Source organism: Pteronotus mesoamericanus, unplaced genomic scaffold (assembly GCF_021234165.1).
Source record: "Pteronotus mesoamericanus isolate MK-2021 breed Mesoamerican mustached bat unplaced genomic scaffold, CSHL_Meso_final contig_116, whole genome shotgun sequence".
NCBI lineage: Eukaryota > Metazoa > Chordata > Mammalia > Chiroptera > Mormoopidae > Pteronotus > Pteronotus mesoamericanus.
In genome coordinates, this window is record NW_026555027.1 from 38,517,957 (window position 1) to 38,537,554 (window position 19,598).

The window sequence follows — 19,598 nt, forward strand, 5'->3', positions numbered from 1 at the left end:
AACATTTTTAAAAGTTAATGGGCTAGTTTTATATTTAGTCAATATATCTTTAGTACAACTCTGGGCAACAACATTTCATGTTACATCGCTTGGTGCAATAATAATGGTGAAAGAGAGGCTGTTTATGGCTATACCCAACGTTTACATTCTGGCTCCAAGCTTTTTTCCCTTCTGTTTCTTTATAATGAGTCTGATCTTGCTGGATGAAAGGAACTTTGGGGGAATGAACCGAGATGCAGGCGGGCAGTAAAGATCCTGGCAGTCGCTGATCAGAATCTGATGGAGGGGGTTGGCATTGGTGTTAGTCCTGAGTTCAAATTTCTGCTTTGCCCCACCCCTCTTTTTCTAATGCTTCAAAAACCAAAATGCAACAAAACAAACAACGATTGAACAACTTGAACTGTTTGCGTCACAGTGTCCACGTCTGTAAATTAGGGATCCCAATTCCTACTTTATAAGGTTGTTAGAAAGACTGAATGTGCTCAGCCGGGCCCAAAGCAAGAGCTCAGTAAAGGGCAGCTACTACTGGGTGGTGCTTATGGGAAAGATTTGGAAACAGGTTTCCCCACGTGCGGGCCTGCCCTGGCCTGCTCCAGCTGTCAGAAAGGCGGAAGAGCCCGGCCAAGGCCCAACAGTAGTTCTTTAGCTGCTCCCCTGCCTCACGCTCCACTGAGCTGTTGCTTAGGCTGTACTTACCTGGGTCACAAGGAAGTGTGATATAGATCGTAAATCCCATAACTCAGGCACAAGGCTTTTCTTTTTTCACAGCAGCTTGTTTTATTTTGGGCACGCAGTGGCTGCATGGTAAATATGTATTGATTTTGTTTAACTATAACGTGCAAGGCAGAGCTTCTCTTCCTCACTATGAATCGGGGATGGTAACAAAGGGGTGAGTCTGCATGGTAAGAATATGGGGCATATGGGAGGAGAAAAATAAGACTTCCCAAGAGCAAGCATGAGAAATAATATTTTCTTATAAACCTAACACTGTTATAAAAAGAAGAAAAGGAAACGCAGTAAACATCCCATTAACTCACATTAATTTGAAACTTGTGGAAATTTAGTGTGAGTGAGTTATATTGTACTCTGGTGATGTTTAGCCTCTTCAAGAGAACCAAGCATTTACAGCCACTTTTTGAAACAATTATTTTCATGTTAAAGCTGGGCTAATTGGCTCCTCATTTTTATCCATTTCTCTCTACTTGGCAACACTCAACTAAGTTAATTTGAGGTAGTGGATGCAGGATGTTGAAAGTGTCTAAAGTTATATTTCTTTAAAAGCCTAAAAACAATTATGTTCACATTGCCTGAGGTTTCTCTGTCAAAAGCAGGTAGAACCTAAATATAGTTTTAACACCCTGATGGGTAAAAACAAAGGTACAGACATCTATAGGGTAAAGATTACTTCAGGTGACAAACTTTATCAGAAATATATATTTTTTCTAATTAACAATAGTAATAGGTTTGTACATAAAATGTAATTCAGTTGCTTATTCATACTTTAATAAACCTCCTTGATATATTATGATTGTATTCTTGGGAATGGATTTCCTTACTGTGAAATTGTAAGTACTTCCTGTTTAAGGTCAAATTGTAACTACCTTGAAATAATCTATTAGGAAAATGTGGGTTCTCCTAGTGGCAGGGAAAGGAATGAATAATTAAAGATGCACATATAGAAAGTGACTAGGAAAAAAAGGAAAAGAAGAACCGTACGGTCTGTTAGGGTAGTGAAAAAAAAACCCATAGCTCTCCTCCCACTTTATAAATTCTTCTAGTTGAGTTAATAATCAAATATAACAGTGACAGACTAACAGGAGAAAATGTCAAGTTTATATTATGGATGTACATTTGGGGATGCCATAAGAATGAGACCCAAGGACAGACGGGGCATTATATGCCATTCTGGGGCCAACGAGAAGGAGGTGTTGTGGTTTGAGACTTCATAGAGCCAGATGGCAATTCACATGGAACTGAAAAAGCAAATGTTTCATACATAAATGTTTGTTGGGCCATCTTTAACAATGGGACACACAGAGGGCTTTGAACAAGTGGGCCTTGCTAGGTTCCTCTCTGTCGTACATTTGTTTATGTTAAACTATAGTTATCTGTGATGACATCTCTTTTTCTGGAGCTGGTTTTCTGCCTAAAATCCTTTTAGGCAGTTTGGGGAAGGTCAAAGATTTTTACTCGTTTTTTATGTCTGAAAAAGACCCCGTTTAAAATCAGCATTCCAAAAGGCTGATTTTGGAATTTTGGGGGGTGGTAAATTCTGCTTCCCTTCAGTTTCCTCTCTTATTTTTGAAGTCTAAGAAAATGGCATTCTAGATTTGAATGTGGTTTTCACAGCTCAAAGATTTCACTTATGACTAACACGTAATCATTAGTTTTGGTTCTGCTGATTTCATTGCCACACTCATGGCTGAGGGTTTTTGGAAAGAAATCATAGGTATTTCCAGGAAAGGTGAACTCACCGTAGAAGCAAGGGGGCTGAGACAGACTTCAGGCCTGGGAGGGAGGTTCTTGGCCTGAATCCATGTAGATACCCTGGAGCAGAAGGGAAGAAATGAACAAAAGTAAAATGGGTTGGGAGATTGTGTTTGAGTCCTGCTCAGAGCAACCTTGGACAAATCACTTCACTTCTCAAAGCCTCAATTTCCTTTAGATACCACGTGGCAGTTAAACTTAACTGATGTCCAGGTTTCCCTGTCATTACTACAGGTCTAGGTGACGAGGTCGCTAGAGCCCCCCCTCTCTAATGTAAGCTCAAAACTCAGGTCTTCCACCATTGTCCGCTGGGCCAGGCCGTCTGGCTATACCCCCCCCCCGCCCCCCCCCACCCCCGTGCCTGAGAAGAGAGTGTGTAGTCTTGGACGGGGAAGTTGCATAACAATAAGCAAAACGGCAGATCAGAATCTGCTCCTCTTATGTGCACTGAAGGAATTTTCTTTTATCTTTCTGCATGATTGTATCAGCTAAAAAATAAATTTCTTTATTATTAATAATAAGAAACAGTCAACATCTGTTGAGTGGTTTCTAAAAGCCAGATCATATGTTAGAGATTTTACGTGCTCTGTCTCATTTAGTTCTCACAATAACCCTTTAAAGGGGTTGCTGGCTTTGTTCTAATTTTTAAAAAATGTTTTATTTTTATTTGTTCTTAATTTTTAAATCATGTTTATTCTATTACAATTGTCTCAATTTTTCCCCCTTTGCCCCCCCTCCACCTATTGCCCCCCACCCGCTGCTCCCACAGTCAGTTCCCACTCTGTTGTCCATGTCCATGGGTCATTCATACACGTTCTTTGTCTAGTCCCTTCCCCTTCTTTCCTCTATTGTCCTCTTTCCCCATCCCCTCTGGTCACTTTCAGTCTGCTCCATGTTTCCATGCCTGTGATTTATTTTGTTCATTGTTTTGTTGAATAGATTCCACTTATAGGTGAAATCATATGGTATTTGTCTTTCACCAACTGGCTTATTTCACTTAGCATGATATTCTCCAGTTCCATCCATGTTGTCACAAAAGGCAGGAGTTCCATATTTCTTCCTTTCTCTCTCTCTTTCCTTCTTTCCTTCTTTCTCCTTTCTTCCTTCCTTTCTTCCTTTCTTCCTTCTTTCATACAGATTGATTTTATTTTTTCTAAATGTCAAAGTCAATTATAAAATATTAAAAAATTTAAAACCATTATAAAGTCTCAGCAATTAAAACAACATGACACCAGCACAGAAATAATCAAGTAGATCAATGAAATATAATGAGTATTCTAGAAACAAATGTATATATATATTTAAATATAAATAAAGTTGGAGGCCTAGAGACAGAAAGTAATCAACCCAAGGTCCCTGGACCAGTAATGGCAGAACTGAAACTACCCATGTGCAGAGCCTGGGCTTGTCCCCACCGCTTTAGGCCATCTTTTAATGTCTCACAGTGAGACAGGGTGCAAGTTAAATAAACATATGTACAACCAGCTGATGCAATTCCATCCCTGGACTAGGAAAATTATGCATGCAAAAAAGAAAATGCCCTTGTTAGTAAAAAAAGAGAGGAATGGAAAATATCTCTGCCCCAAAAGGTCTTTAAAAAAAAAAAAGCCTGTGCTTAGACAAATGGAAATATTTTAGTTTATTAGATGCCAGGATTATGGGTGATAACATTTTTATCTCTTCTACTTACATCCCATTAATGTTTCTGTGTAATAAGACACAATAAACAATAATTTAAAAAAACCCTCAAGGAAATGCATTTCTTGAGCAATGTATTCATTGTAAGAATTTGGTTTCCAACAGACCATGTTCTTGCTGAGGAGGTGCAGAGAACTGAGAGTTACCTGTGATAGTAGCCATGGTGCTTGATGTCTGACAGGAGCTAATTCATGCTTCTCAACAACCCCATGTGCCAATGCTTTGCATGTGTAAGAAAAGGGAGCACAGTATTTGGATAACTCTGCCTCGGTTACTCCTTGTGTAAACAGTCTGAATATTTCTGACTGTCCTTTTGATTCTAGTTGAAGCTGTTTGCCACAGGCATCTCTTAGTAGATTGCTTTGTGATTTATGCAGGTCTAAAGGAGACCAAGGATCATTTATCTTCAAACCAGGAAAGAGATGAAAGCGGCTCGGTAGTAAAATTTCCTGTGGAGTTAGATGATAGCATCAAAGGGAAAAAAATGTCATTGTTTCATGAAAAACTAGGAAACGTGAGTCAGTTTCTAATGTCACAGATATTTTCCTGTGAAGAGTTCAAGTTTTTGAAAAATCTCCACTAAAGGATAAAAAAACTGAAGCAGTGAATTAATGTGATTTAACAGCTACTACCATGAAACACAGGTTTTTCCAGAAGATTAAAATGAAAATAAAGGATAAAGTGGTGAAAATCTTAAGTTAACCTCAGCCATCTGTAATTAGTTTTCCATGATCAAGTCTAATTTTCTTACCTTGCTTAAGTATTTGAGTGCTAGATTGCTTTCAGAGGAAAAAAAAATCCCTGTATTCCTTAAAATGACTGTTTCCGTAGCCTAGGTACCACCACTTGCTTTCACAGTCTTCATACTCCACGGCTGTGTCTTCATCAACAGCTTCTGTAAAAATGATGTTCCTCTGACTGTTCCACGCTCTCTGCTAATTTGTGCCGTGGTCTCTGTGTTTGGTACAGTGTAGGAATCCTATTCCTTTTAAATGTGTTCCACAGATTCAGAAGATATTTAAAACACTATGAGGCTTGGAGAAAAAACATTGTTGTGATCAGGCCATTTTTCACTGTGCATAGGAATACAAGATTCCCACCAGACAGAAAAGACATTATGGGTTTTTCCCTGGCTACTGTACATGCCATAAGTAAAACAATGATGCATGAAGTTGAACTGACTGCCAAAAATAGATCAGGAAGAAAAATTTCTCCCATGACAATTGGCTGTGATCCTAGGGATTTTCCCTTTACTCTGAAATCTTGGATAGGAATAGTTCTTATTTCTTCCTTCTTTCTTTCCTTTCTTTCCTTTCCCTCTCTCTCTCTCCCCCCCTTCCTCCCTCCTTCCCTTTCTCCTTCTTTCATCCCTCCCTTTCTTTCATAAACACACAATGACTTCTGCCTTGAAATCCTCAGCAAACTATGTATGTAGCAAAACCTAAATGTGGATCTAATCAAGGAAGTCTGAATGAATAATCACTGCATTGGCTTTCCAGTGAGGCCATGCTCCTCACTCCTGATCCACAGACCTTCATTCCTGACTCAGAAGTACCTGGCGGCCTTGGGGTGATGTCATTTCAGTGCTGGGTTGAAGCCATTATTCAAGGAATATTAATAAATAATTGGGAAGAGAAAGGACTCCCTCCAAATGAATATGCTATAGCCAGTAATATGATTACTACACAACCAGAAGGTCATAGTTAAACTCAGAGCATCAAGAACATCAAGAAAATACCACCACTACCACCGTTTCCACAACTTAAACTTCAAAACCAGAAATTCTACAACTCCCCAGTCTACACCCTGTCCTTCATAAGTACCATGTACAGGGTCTAGTAGTGACACTATCTGGAATTGTCCAAACTATAGTGGAAATGGAGAAGCATGGGGACAGTATGGTATATGGGCTCTGGCAACCAACAGAATTGGACTAGAATCTTAATTTTGATACTCAGTGCATGTTAACTGTGGGCCAGTTTACTCAGCTTTGTCTAAAGCAGGGGCATCCAACCTGTGGCCTGCTGTAAATGTGGCTGGCCCAACACAAAATTGTAAATTTACTTAAAACACTGAGATTTTTTCGTGATTACACGTCGCAATGTATTTAACATGTGACCCATGACAACTCTTCTTCTTCCGGTGTGGCCCAGAGGCGCCAAAAGCTGGACACCTCTGGAAGTCTCAGATTGCTTTATCTCTGCTCGGAGGCCCCAGGGGAGTTGTAATCTGCCCTCTCTCATTGACCATCTTTTCCTGCTGGCTACCTTGCGTTTTTCATTTCTACCTTTTCTTCTCACTAAGGCTATGGGAGCCTGTGTCTATGAGTGTCACAAAATGTCTAACATGGTAATTTTTATTGAGATCATGGAGTGAAAGTAGTAGGTGAGATCTAGGAGATAATATTTTTTAGTAGTTTTAAGTTGGGTTTAAACTTGTTAAACTGATTAAAAGATGGGGATAGAATGTCAGAGGGTGTATTTGTGCTATTTGCCCACTGGAACAATCCCAGGTGTGCCAGAGAAAAGATTAGGAAATTAGAAGATTTGGATAAAATGGGAGGCTACAATGTACAGATAGAGAGAAGGAAGCAAGGGAATTAGGCAAGGAATCATGAAAGATTTCCCTTCATTGCATAGGCCCAATATGCAGAATATATATACATACACTTTTTCTCCTGGATTCTGGCATATTGGAAAAATACACGCATCACAGATGTGATAGGCTCCTAGATACCTGTTTGAAGGAGGGGTCGTTTGAATAAATAGTTGGTATGTAAAAGTTCTTTGTACTTAATCTAATTAAGCTTCAGTTCTTCTGATCACACAGAACAATTGATTTCACAGTTTTGGGTGCTCACAACTCTGCTTTTGATAGGTACCCAAAATTCTTTATTTTAAGCCATGGTTTCTTGGAGAAAAGTGCAACTGATTTCCTCATGGAATCCCAGATAGGACCAGCCTTTGTTTTGGCACTATCTACGAGGTAGCCTACCTATGACTGACATCTGAATCTTCTCTGCACTTATCAACTGGTTCCAACTGGTTCAGGGACTTCCTCCAAGTAACAGCTGAAATGTATTTTAGATTTGGGACTCTATAAAACCACTTCTGCTGGTCAGGGGGCAGTAATAGAAATTGGGTTTACTCTGCCACCTGAAACAACTAAGAAGACGGGTCAAGTGTATGGAAAACGGTTTTCGCCACTTCAGAATGAGGTAAGGAAGGGCCATGCCCCCTGAGAGATGGGAAACAGACAAGGGAAGTGGGCCCTCTGGTTGCTTCACTTTACTTCCTCAGGTTTCCAGGCTATGAGAAGGGAGAGGAAGCCGGGTAGATCCAGGGTCACCTTGAGTTGAGAAATGGGACAGAGTTTGGGGAAGCCATGGTAGCTAGAACTTTCAGGGTGGGTTATTGGAAAGGAGAGAGTTGGGCAGAGAGAGGACACCAGAGCTCTGCCAAGGGTGCACTGATGGGTGCATGCGTGTGAGAAAACCACCTTCAGGCTGGGGAAAGAACCACTTGAAAAGGGCAAAAGAACAACTCCAAAACAACCTTCAAAGCTCACACAAGGGCCGGGAATTGTTCTTCTGCCAGGCAGACTGGAAAACCAGATCATCCATGGGGCTTCGGACAGAGAGAATCTACAGAGAGATTTAGTTCAGTGCTGGGTAGACTGGCCAAAGATTCAATGCACCAGAAGATGCAATATGTAGGTAAATGTAAAGACTTGAGTTTTCCTATTATTTATGTTTTTAGAAGGTAATCGAAATAGCCATGTGTTGCTGGGTTTATAATGTGTAGAAGTAAAAGATCTAACAAAAGAACATACAGGCTGGGAGGGAAGAAATGGAGGTGTACTGTTGCCAGGTCCTTCCGTTAGAGACAGACGTACAGTCACACTCCAGTCAGGCGTGGTCCCTGCTCCAGTGGAACCATTCAATAAGAGTACAAACAAGAGAGAAGTTACCCCAGGACAGTGACATTTGGCCTAAATGTGGAAGGAGGATTTTAAAAGGTCATTATTAAGGAAGAAGGGTCTTCAAGGTGAGGTAATAGCAGGGAAAAAGTAATGGGAAAAGAGGGATACATAGAAGGCCTCCATTGTTCGTTGCAAATCGTCTTGTTTTGCTGAAATATAGGGATGTTTAGAGGAGGAGAAGATATAAAGGCCTGCAAGGTCAGTAGCAGCTGAAGTGTGCAGAACCTCCTGTATTTTTGTGTTTTCTTCCGTCAGTAGGCAATGGCTATTGAGTGTTTGATTAGTGAGGAACCATGATCCAAACTATACTTTAGGAATTAAGTCATAGGTCAGCGATGTATAAAATGAAGTAGAGTGGAGAGAGACTAAAAGCAGAGGAGTCAGTTAGGAGGCTGACTGACTTCTAACACACTTCTCTGTTAAGAGGAGTCCAAATGAACTATAACAAGCATTTAACTAGGATTGTGGTAGAAATGGTGGAAAAAACGGGTCAGAGGTCAATAAAGCAGCAGAAAGCGAATTAATAGGTTTGAGTTAAGGGCATGAAGGAAGAAAGAGGTAAAGATGTCTACTAGCTTTGATCCAGACTGGGAAGGAGGTGGTACCCTGAACAGAAAGAAATACAAGGAACAGAAAAGGACACGTAGGTTTTGCAGTTCTCAGCTTGGGGTGTCAGGGACGTGTCTGGGTGTTGGTGGCTGGCAGACACTGAAAATGCAGATCGTGAACAAGGGAAGAGAGGAGTAGGGATCCCATGTACTACCTGAGTTTTGAAGCTATGGAATTTGATGAGATCACCAGGGGGACAGTAGTGAGAGAGGAGAGGTCAGAGAAAAGAACTCTGCATCAAGCCCTAATTTAGCAGGCAAGGAGAAAAAAAAAAAAAAACCTGGCAAAGGAGGGAGGTGGGGTTTTTGTTTGTATAATACTCTGTCTCTCTGGAAGGAAACTTAAGTCCTTGGAGAATTGATTTCTTTAAATTGTTGTTAACCTCACTTACATGCATGTATGCATGCATTTGCCAAAAAGAGGATTATTTTGCCAGATGCAAATGCCAAAAGTGGAAAGATTGTGAGGGACCTTGTGGTTAATTGTAGAAACAAAAATAGCACTGAATGATTTCATAAATGCAAGGAACAACCAAGGATAAAGCAGACCACTATGATGGCAAAGGAGATTTCCTATAAGATGTGCATGTAGGTGGCAGGCAAAGTTAGCCAGGGAACATCTTTGGGTGCTTAAGTCCAGTTGGAGGACATGCACACTTTTTTTTTCCTCCCCCATTTCAAAACCTCTCTTGTCCCCCCACCTTATTTATTTATTTTTGGTGAACTTTAAAGTACTTTTAGTTGTACAAATGTAAGTAACATTTCTTGGCACTACTGTGTATCAGGAAGTTTTCTTTTTTAACCTGCACTATTTTATTTAATATTGTTTAAAATTCACATCCTTCATATGAGGGACATGTTAACACTCCTCTAGGCAGGTAAAGAAACTGAGGTCTAGACGCTTCCTAAAGTCATGTAGAGCTCGCAGATGATAGGGCTGTGGTTGGGACACACTTCTCCTGATGACAAATCTTGGGTCCTAACCACAATGCTACATCACATTTTACTAGCTATGACCTATGGACCTGAGGATCATTTCAGGGTCCTGCACGAAGTACAGGCTTCAGTGCCACTGAGACCCAGGTGTGAATCCCAACCCTATCAGATATCAGCTGTGTCCATTGCTTCTTCAGGTTTCCTTTTTTCCACAAGTGAAAAACAGGGACCATGACATCTTTTTTGTAAATCTGGTCTGAAAACTAGAGATATATGTATACAACATACTAACAACATAGGTGCTTATTATTTCAATGGAAAAGAACCAGTTGGAAAGCTCAGGGGTGGTTTTCAGGGCAGAGAGTACGTTTTTCAGTGTTTTTCTTCCCTTGGGCTATCTCCAGCTTTGCATTGTACTATCTCAGCAACATGCTGAGTGCATAGTAGGTGCTCTGTATATACTTTAATTAAATACCATTAAGCTTTAATTAGGTGCTATGGACTCAGGCAGGATTTGCTGACCAGATGGCCGTGGAGTGGGGAAATTTCAGCGTGGTAAGCGGGAGGGGAAGGACCAGGCTGAGCTGGCTTTGTTTACATTTGCAGCAGGGGCTACTGCGAAGAGGGAAGCACTTTTATTTCCCCTGTGGATCAGCCGTTCATTTTGCTGTAGCAGCTGCTAATGGAAAATAATAAAACCCATTTTCATCAGGCAGTATTTGGAATACTTACAGGTCAATTCAATGCTCAAAACAGATTGTTACAGAGCACGTTAGTTCATCATCAACATCCACTTTGGTCAGGGGATTTTTACCATTTGAAATTGAATTTATAGGTCATGGTCTGTTATGATTCCTGAAAATCATTGAATCTTTGCAACTTAGTGGAAGCACATAGGCAATTATTATAAATGAACACACACAATCTTTCCATTTGTTGAAATCACAAAGGTAGCAAATTAAACTGTGCCAGAGTTGAGAACTAGAGCAGCTGCAAAAATATGACTTCACTATTATTAAACCTATGTTCCCTCTATTAATTGAAGAATTTGGTCCCAGTTTCATAATAAATCCCATCTTGGAATAAAATGTCAGGAGGTAATGTCAGCACTATTTTTTAAGTCCCAGAAATGAATGCAAGACATGAAATTCAAGGTGCATTTCTGTTGCTACTGCTGCCATGTAAGGGTGCCTGTGGTAGGATAGTTGTTTCCAAATGCAGATGACGTCAGCTCTGGAATTTTCAAACACAATACCCACTGTGGTGGAGGCCCGATATGGTGGAAAACGCTCTGCCCTGGGCATGTGGCGTTAGTTTTGTTATTACCAACTGTAGGACCTCGGGCAAACTGCCTACCTTCTCTGGGCCTCAGCTTCCTTCTCTGCAATATGGGGGTTCTCTAAGAACATTTTCCTTTATGAAAAAAAATTCTTCTAATTACACAAAGTAATATATATATGTATATGACAGATAATATAAAAAATAATACAATAATAAATAATAATACAAGAATATACTGTGTTTAGTGTCCTCACAACTGTAAACCTACTTTTGTCCACGCCCGTGTGTGCGTGTATGTGTTTTGTGTGTATTTTTCATGGTGGAGAATGCCCAAAATAAAAATAAGCAAAAAAGAGAAAGTAAAATTTATGTATAATGGTACACAATTCAGGAAGACACATGGTTAACATTTTGATGTATATTCCTCCAGCCTTATGTTCACGTGTGCATATACCTATGTTTATTTAAATACACACAAAACATGGGATCATTTTACATGCACACCATTTTGCTACCTACTTTTCCGCCCACTTAACAATAGTGTAACACCTTTCTCTGTCACGTGATTAAAAAAAAAAACCGGAACCCCATTGTACAAATAGGCCATCAATTTCTCTAAACAATCCCCATGTGTAGGTAATTTGTTATTTTCTGATCTCTTGTGTTTTTTTTCTCAGTGGTAATGAAAATCCTTGCTCTGTAAATGTTTCCAAATTCTTGTCTTAAGGAAAATTTCCTGAAGCAGAATTGCTGGGTCTAAAGGTACTTGTGTTTCTTAGGTATTTAGTATCTGTTGCTGAATTCACATAAAGTTTAAATTATATGCTTTGGTGTGTCTACAGACAATGAATTACAGTTGGACTCAGGGATCCTAAGCATGAATACTCCCTTATAATAAGGTATGTCTGGGTGCATTTATATACATACACATTAATATGTGGGGAGTTTTGATATTATGCCATTTTGTGATTACTCAGGAAGGATTGCTATGTACATTTATATGGCCCTTTTCCTACTTCCTCACAAGGAATACTATAATAGAAAAAAACTACTAAACATTTCTGCATTTCCAGAGAATTTATGACGGATTATTTAAAACCCTTTCTAGCTCTAATAGTTTATAAGAGCGTTCAGTTTATCTCAACACATTTACCGGGCACCCACTACGTGCTTAGTGATGAGGCCTTTGACACTGAGAAGCACAACATTTGAGAAAAAGAATCACATGACAGTGGTGGTCACATTGTCAGAGGCAAGTTGTGTAGCACAAGCAAGTGTTGTGGGCACTGAGAGAGGTGAGGATGGCGCTACATGGAAGAAAGGGAATTGTGTGAGGCCTCAGAAGATACTGTGTTAGCCAGAACTCTTTAATTAGCACCTCAGAGAAAACCACCTCAAATTAACTTAGCTAATAGGGTTACACTTCTGAATCCCCTAATCGGCCCCCTAGAAAGGGCAAGGATTCTCTTTCTGTCCTGCTTTCACCTCTCTGAGGGTTGGCTGCATTCTCTCAAAATTCTCTAAGTTGGTAGCTAGAGTTAGGGCCGCTAACGGCTTGTGGTTACGTTTTTAAAGTCTTAAATTCGGAAGGAAAAGAGCCTCTCTTCCAGCTCCAGGTTGAAAAATCCTAAGCAGTGCTCTGACTGGCCTGGCTGGAGTGTTGGACCAAGGGGAGAAGTCATGACTGGCTTGTGTCAAAGGCCCACACCTGCAGCCAGGGGGTTGGCACTATTACTATAAGAGGGGAAAGGGTCAGTTATATGTAGAGCCTAAAAAAGCTGAACTAATAGAAGCAGAGAGTAGAATGGTGGTTACCAGGGACTTGGGGGTGGGGGAAATAGGGAGATATTGGTCAACGGGCCCACACTTGCAGTTTTAAGAGTAGTAAGTTTTAGGAATGTACTGTAAAGCATGGTAACTGTAGTTAACAATACTGTACTGTATAGTCAAAAGTTACTAAGAGAAGATTTTAAATGTTCTCACCATAACCACAACCATGGAAAAATGGTAATTACACAAGGTGAAGGATGTGTTAATCAACTTGATTATGGTAAACATTTTGCAATATATATGTGAGTCAGGTCATCATATCAAACCTTAAACTTAGAAAATATTAAGTCAATGAAGCTGGGGAAAAAAGAGGGAGAATGGTGCTGGGCAGACTAAAAGACACTGAGCACTTACGATGGGCAGGACTTATATGGAAAAAAAAGAGTTTAACAAGGTATGCTGGTAGCGGGTGATCAAAATAATAAATTGAATGAATAAACAATTAAATGAAAGGACATGAATAGAATAGAAAAGAAAATATCCTCTTTGATTACCAGAATTTTACATTAATTATTCATTTCATTTTCATCAAACCTCTCAGATATGTTTACATTTTGCAGAAAAGGAAAGTGAAGAGGTTAAAGTCCTTTAATAGCTAATATGATTCTAATGCAGCTAATAGGATTTTTATAAAGCCATGACCCATGTAGCTCGGTCTTAGACAGTATTTTAGTTAAAAATCAAAAGAGAATAAAAACAAACAATCCCACAGGAATGTATAACAAAAAGGAGTTTCAGAATAACTGAATTTCTTTTCTTGGGTCTGTAGGATGCCATGAAGATGAATTCCTGTACCTTCCTGGGATCTTACCCGCACAGGTCCTGAGCTCCCGACCTGGTTTGTAGGCCTCTCCAATCTTTTTCTTCCCTGCCCCCATCCTGACTCCACCTTCCTAAGCCCAAAATAACTGGTCCTGAAGAGTAAGATTTTGCTTGGGCTTGTGGGGAAGCAAGGCAAGTTAGCACCTGTTTTAATGGGTGGGTTGTGGGAAGGTGGTAAAAATTTCTGCATTTTTACTTTGGCTATGACACGCCTTTTAGAGGAACGATGATTCTGACTCAGCTCTCTCAGAGCTGTATCTTTTTCTCTCCACCATTCTACCTGGTGAGAACTATGGAATCACATGAGCAAAGAGGGACTATCCCAGGTTCTGCCTTCTTGATCTCTACTATCCTAAAACCTATGTAATCTCGGACACGTAATGAAATACCAAATGGTATGTAACAGTAGTCAGCTTTTCTCCCTGTTTTCTGGGTTTTGCTCAGATCAGTACAACACATGCTGATCATGTGCTGCTCACTCAGCCTGGGTACCCTTCCCTGCTCACCCTCTCGTTCCTGGAAGCCCCGCTGACGTGTGTTTGCTTCTCTGTGACGCCTTCTCTTTGGTTTCACAGACTTCTGTGCCTTTACCTTTAGTTATGACTTTAGCATGTTTTGATTTTTGTTTCCCTTTTTCTCAACTCCAGGAAACTTTGTGCTTCTCTTGGTTGGGGGCCATGTCTTAGTCATCTGTGTGTCCCCTCCAGCGGCCAACATGGCTTCTGCCATTTAGTAGGTGCTCAATAAAATTTTTAAAAATAAAAAAATGAATTCACTCAGGTATTCCTGTATGTAGTGGAGGGCTGTACACCAAATGGAATGTTCAATAATGCTAACTGATTGATTATCTAAGCGCAGGAGGGAGACACTGTGAGTCCTTGAGCAGGGGGTGGCATAATGAAATTCACGTTTCAAGAGAACGGATGTGACAACAAGATCTGCTCTTATTTGCGACTTTCATGCCTTGGATCACTGCAGGTGTCTTGGCCTTCTTCTGTAGCTTTGGGGAAATAAAGGGAACTAATGGGAAAGAAACTCTCCTGGGATGTTCTCAGAAGCAACTGGTACTGACTCAGCAAAACAAGGCTTCAGAAAAGACCCCAGCATGTTACCAAACTCCCAAGGCTCCAAGAGTGTGAGGGGAGGAACTCCTTTTTCCTCAGATGTAAGTGCCAGGGATTCCTGACTGACTGATCCTCTTCTTCTGATTTCCTTGTTCTCTGTCTCCCTTCTGCTTCACATGTTTACTACGTACACTTGCCTGACAACTAAAGCTATGCTTTACAACAGAGTCTGATCTTTCTTATTTTTGTAATCGTACCAATTTTTCTTAACAGTAACTTGGTTCTTTTACAATTGGCTTACATTTGATAAAACATTTTCAACTATCCCATAAGGACTCAATTTATCATTTAAGACTGAAACATTCTCTGATCTGCATGCATTGTACTTGGAATTTGCAAAACTGCATCGCTATTGCTGGGATTGTCCCGGCCTAAGTCCTGCCGGCCTTGGTCTTGGCTTGGTCTGCAGTTCTGTCCCTTCTCACGTGAAACCACGACAGCGGTTCATAGACGGTCAAATAGAGAAAACTGAGCTTCTGTGATTTTAAATTCTTGCCTAAGGTCAAACAGCTCTAGGGGAAGCCCCAGATCTTAAAAACACATTTCAGGAGAAATGGGGAGAAAGGGAGACTAGTTAGGAAATACTGAGGGTTAGAATTGATTAGGGTCACTTTAAACTAAGGAAAAAGTCTGCCTGTCTCCTGCTCAGTATGTGCTGAGTGACCCCAACCACTGAAATCACTTGAAAAGCTTTTGGGGCTTAAAGAGTTTTTGTTTGACAGAAAGGCAACAGAACTTTCTTTTGGGCAGGGATCTAAGGTAGAGTTGGTTCAAAATTAATGGCCTTAATTTATCCAACTTGCGGTTGGGCCCTTCTGAGGTTTTGTACCTGGGTATTATTATTTGAAAATGCCTAATTTTATGCAGGTGGGTTAAAACAGCAACTGAAACCTTGACCTTATGTCTTAATTTGAAATATCATTTACCTGAACTCACATTTACACAGATGAAAGCATTCAGTTTGGGTACTTTAGCTTTGCCATATGTTAGATGTGTGCGGAGGACTAAACCTACGATGGAGGCGCAGGCCCTGCCCTTTGGGGGCTCACAGGTGAGAGGATGGGTCAGAAACCTCACTGGTCATGACAGTGACGCGAGTGTGCCCAGGCAGCTACAGAAGCAGAGGGCATGGAAGTAGCCCGGCACGGAGGTCTGGGAGTTGGTGATTTAGTGATTCCTTGACATGTGTACGAGTTGGCTGAGTAAAGGGAAGTGGAGAGCATAATGCATGGACAAGAATAGGAGTTGTGAATAAACGTTATTTTTAACCTGAGTTATCTACCACATTAACATCAGCAAAGAGATTTTCTCTCTCTCCAGGTAGAAGTTTTCATTCATTTCTAATTATGGATCTTAATATGTTCATGATGATCAGTTTTCTCATTTCTTAGATCTTCTGGTTGCCTTTGCTGTTGCCCTTTCTTCATTTCTTTTCTGCTGTTCATATTTAGATGTGCATAATCGATTTTCATCAATGGGAGGATAGGATTACAACCAGGAAAAAAAAAAGACAGCATTGATTAAAATTTCATAGTAGGAAAGACTTTTAAGTAGGCAGTTTGGGTCATAGATTCATGCAAATTTATTGCATGGAAATGATATATAGCAATCTCCAATGTAAAAAGTCAGCTGGAAAATGATTAGGTTTAGGCTTTGCCTCTGGCATTAAGTTATTTGTATCTTGTGGATGTCGGCTGAAGCTGACATGAGTTAGTTGAACATGAGGTGGTGACGGTGAGCTAGGTCCCTGACTCACTGGGTGTCTGTGGCTGCTTGGGTGGCATTGCCCTTGGGGCAGTCACAGTACTTTTTTTGGGTGGAGGGGTAGCTAATAATTTCTCAGTATTCCTGGCACTTCTCACGCTGAAGAAGGGAGAGGAACAACCAACTAATCCAACAAACCCGATTTTCCTCCTTACTAAATACACAATAAATTGTTACAACAGTTTGTTGGGCGAACGAGGGCAAGTGGCCAGACAGCACACAGACAGCCAGGTGCTGTGACAGGTGTTCGGCCTCCCACTGCCCATGGCTTCCTAGGGCTGCACACTATGATCTAACAGCGCTGGGAATAAGTATCTGGTTTGGGAACCAGGTTCTAGGGCTCTGGGGCTTTTCAGATACATGACTAGGAAGTGCCAGCCCCATCCCTGGCATGACCCAGGGCTGGAATTAGATGCAAAATGATCTGGCAGGATCTTGACTCCATCCTTACTCTGCCAGCCCAGTGGTTAGGATTAGAGAAACAGCAGCTCTTTCCTTGGCAGGATTAGGGGGCTGGGGTCCAAGCCTCAAGGTTGTGGTTGGTATGATATGGTGAGTTTAAGACATGACTCACCACAGTGTTCATGGTTGGGGAAGAGTTTGCCTCCCTTCTGGTACAATTGGTGAGGCTGGGATCCAAGCCTTGCAGTTGGCTGGAACTGATTGCCTTGAATACTTAGCAGTGGCTGGTTTCTATGGCTGCATGTGAGCGGCCTACTTCTCTTCTGGGAGACTAGGCTGTAGGGAATGACCAGAGATAAGTTTACCCCTACCACTCACATGATACATAAAGTATAGAGGGACTACTGGTATTAGTTTTATATTAAAACTGAAATTGCTTGGTTCCATTTTATTAGCCATTAAATATAAAATTTATATTTCCCCCCACTAAGCAAAAATGTAAGTGGGGGCTGTAGGAGTTTACTAGGCATCCTGATCTTGACCTTGGGCTTGTAGTAGGACCTTGGAAGCTGCAGCGGTAATCGGTTTGACACCAATTCACTGCATCCCAGATAAAGATACAGAGGGGAGTCCCCAGGGACTTCAAGTTAGTCATTCACTCATTCATTCTTTCATTCATTCATAAAACCTACATTTACTCAAGATCTGCTGATTACTTAGAGCAGATCTGTGGGCAAATACTACTTGAGATATTAGTCGTCAGCTCAGAGAAAGAAAAGTGAGCCCAAACATGTAATTAACATAATAAATGCTTCAACAGAAGCTATTGCAAAACTTTCTTGGAACATAGAGGTAAGAGCAATTAATTGGCCCTAAGTAATTGGGGAAGACTTCACCGTGGATATGCTACTCACGTCAGGTCTTGAAATGTGCATAAAAGTTATTCTGGTGGAGAAGAGGTGGAAGAACTTTGCAGGCAGGGGGCATAACTTGTGCAAAGGTCTAGAGGTGCGAGAAACCTGACTTGATTAGACTGTGGCAAAGGCCAGTGGGGCCGGCCTCTAGGTTTGAAGCTCAGTGGGGTGTGAGAAGAAAAGTAGGGGAAAAGCCAGACTGGGACCAGGAATGTGGGAAAATCTATAGTGCGATGGGAGAGTATAGCGACAGGGGAGGGGATGTTCAACTATGGGAGTGGAACCAAAAGTCTGCTTTTCTAGGACAGAATATCTCAAAATATGTCCCATAAAGCACTAGACTTTGAGATATTCATGGACTAAGAGAGATCTGCGGACAAACAAGTGTGGGAAACACTACAGAGTGTGTGTGTATGTGGTCACAGTATTATAAAAGCTTTCACAAGGAATGTATGAAAGAAATCTATTTAACTCTTTTTTTCTGACTTGTTCGGCCATAATACAATATTGTTTTGGGCTCCTTATTAATATCTTGAGGAATTAACATTCCCTATTACACCTCTGGGAAATGCTATTCTAGGGATACGTAAACGCAAAGTAGGTCTGGAAGGAGAAGACAGTTCAGACTCATGCCTGGTAGCCAAGACCCCAAAAGCCCACTGTCTATTAAGCTCTGGGTAGGTGACCAATGAAGGTGCTTAAGGCAGGTACCCAGGAGTAAGAAACAGGTCCTTAGCACCCAGGAGTAATGTTGAGGATCCAACCTCAGGGGGAGTGGCTTTTAAAAGCATGCACCTGGCCTCTGGGGCATGTGATCGCAACATTAAAATTTGCTATGTTAAGGTAAGAGTGGACTAACTATGAATAGAAGCCTAGCGTGGGAACAATTTACATGAGACTTCCGAGTTCATGCAAATCAAGCGGAGATTCTCAATCAGCTCTAGCCTGAGGATTTGATCTCCAGGAACTCTGAGAACCAGGAGTCCTTTACGTGCCATCCAGTCTCAGTGCCTCTACTTGACAGGCTCCACATCCATCGCCCTCAGGATGGATTCCTGGCCATAACATGACCAACAAGGCCGCTCCTGTGTCCTGCTTTTTCCTCCCATGCACCGCTCTGAATTCTCACTCATCCTACATTTCAGAACTTCTTGCCTTCCCCTTGCATGTCATGCACCCTCCAGTGCTGTTCGAAGAGACCACTTGTTGAATGCCAACAAGGTAATAATAGGTCCTTTGCCAAACGCTCAATATAAATGATTCATGTTTGTTTGCAGTAATCCTGTAAGGTGCAGGTATTATTTAGGAAGGTGTTTGGGGGTAAATAATAAATACCCTCTCACAGGCTTAAACAAATATGGATACTTTTTTCCACATAGAAGGTCCAGGGAAGGCAGCTGCTGAATTGGGCCTCAGGGATGTCATAATGACTCCAGACTTTGTAGCTTCCCCCCCACCTTTACACTTTAGCAATTATCTTCATGTTTTGGCCTCATGGCTTTAAAGGGGGCACTGCAGCTGTAGACATCGCGCTGCCATCTCACTTTATCCAGGGCTGTGGGCCTCTTTATCTGGAGAACAAAGCTTTCCTAGAACCTTCTCAGCTATTTGTTTTTGTCTCATTGGTAAGGACTGTGGTCACGACCTTTCCAGCTGGAAAGAAGCTGAGAAATTGAGGACTTAGCTTTCTAGTCTTTATATTCAAGGCAAGTGAAGGAGAAATGTGTTCAAAGTGGGTGTCGGGTTAGCTA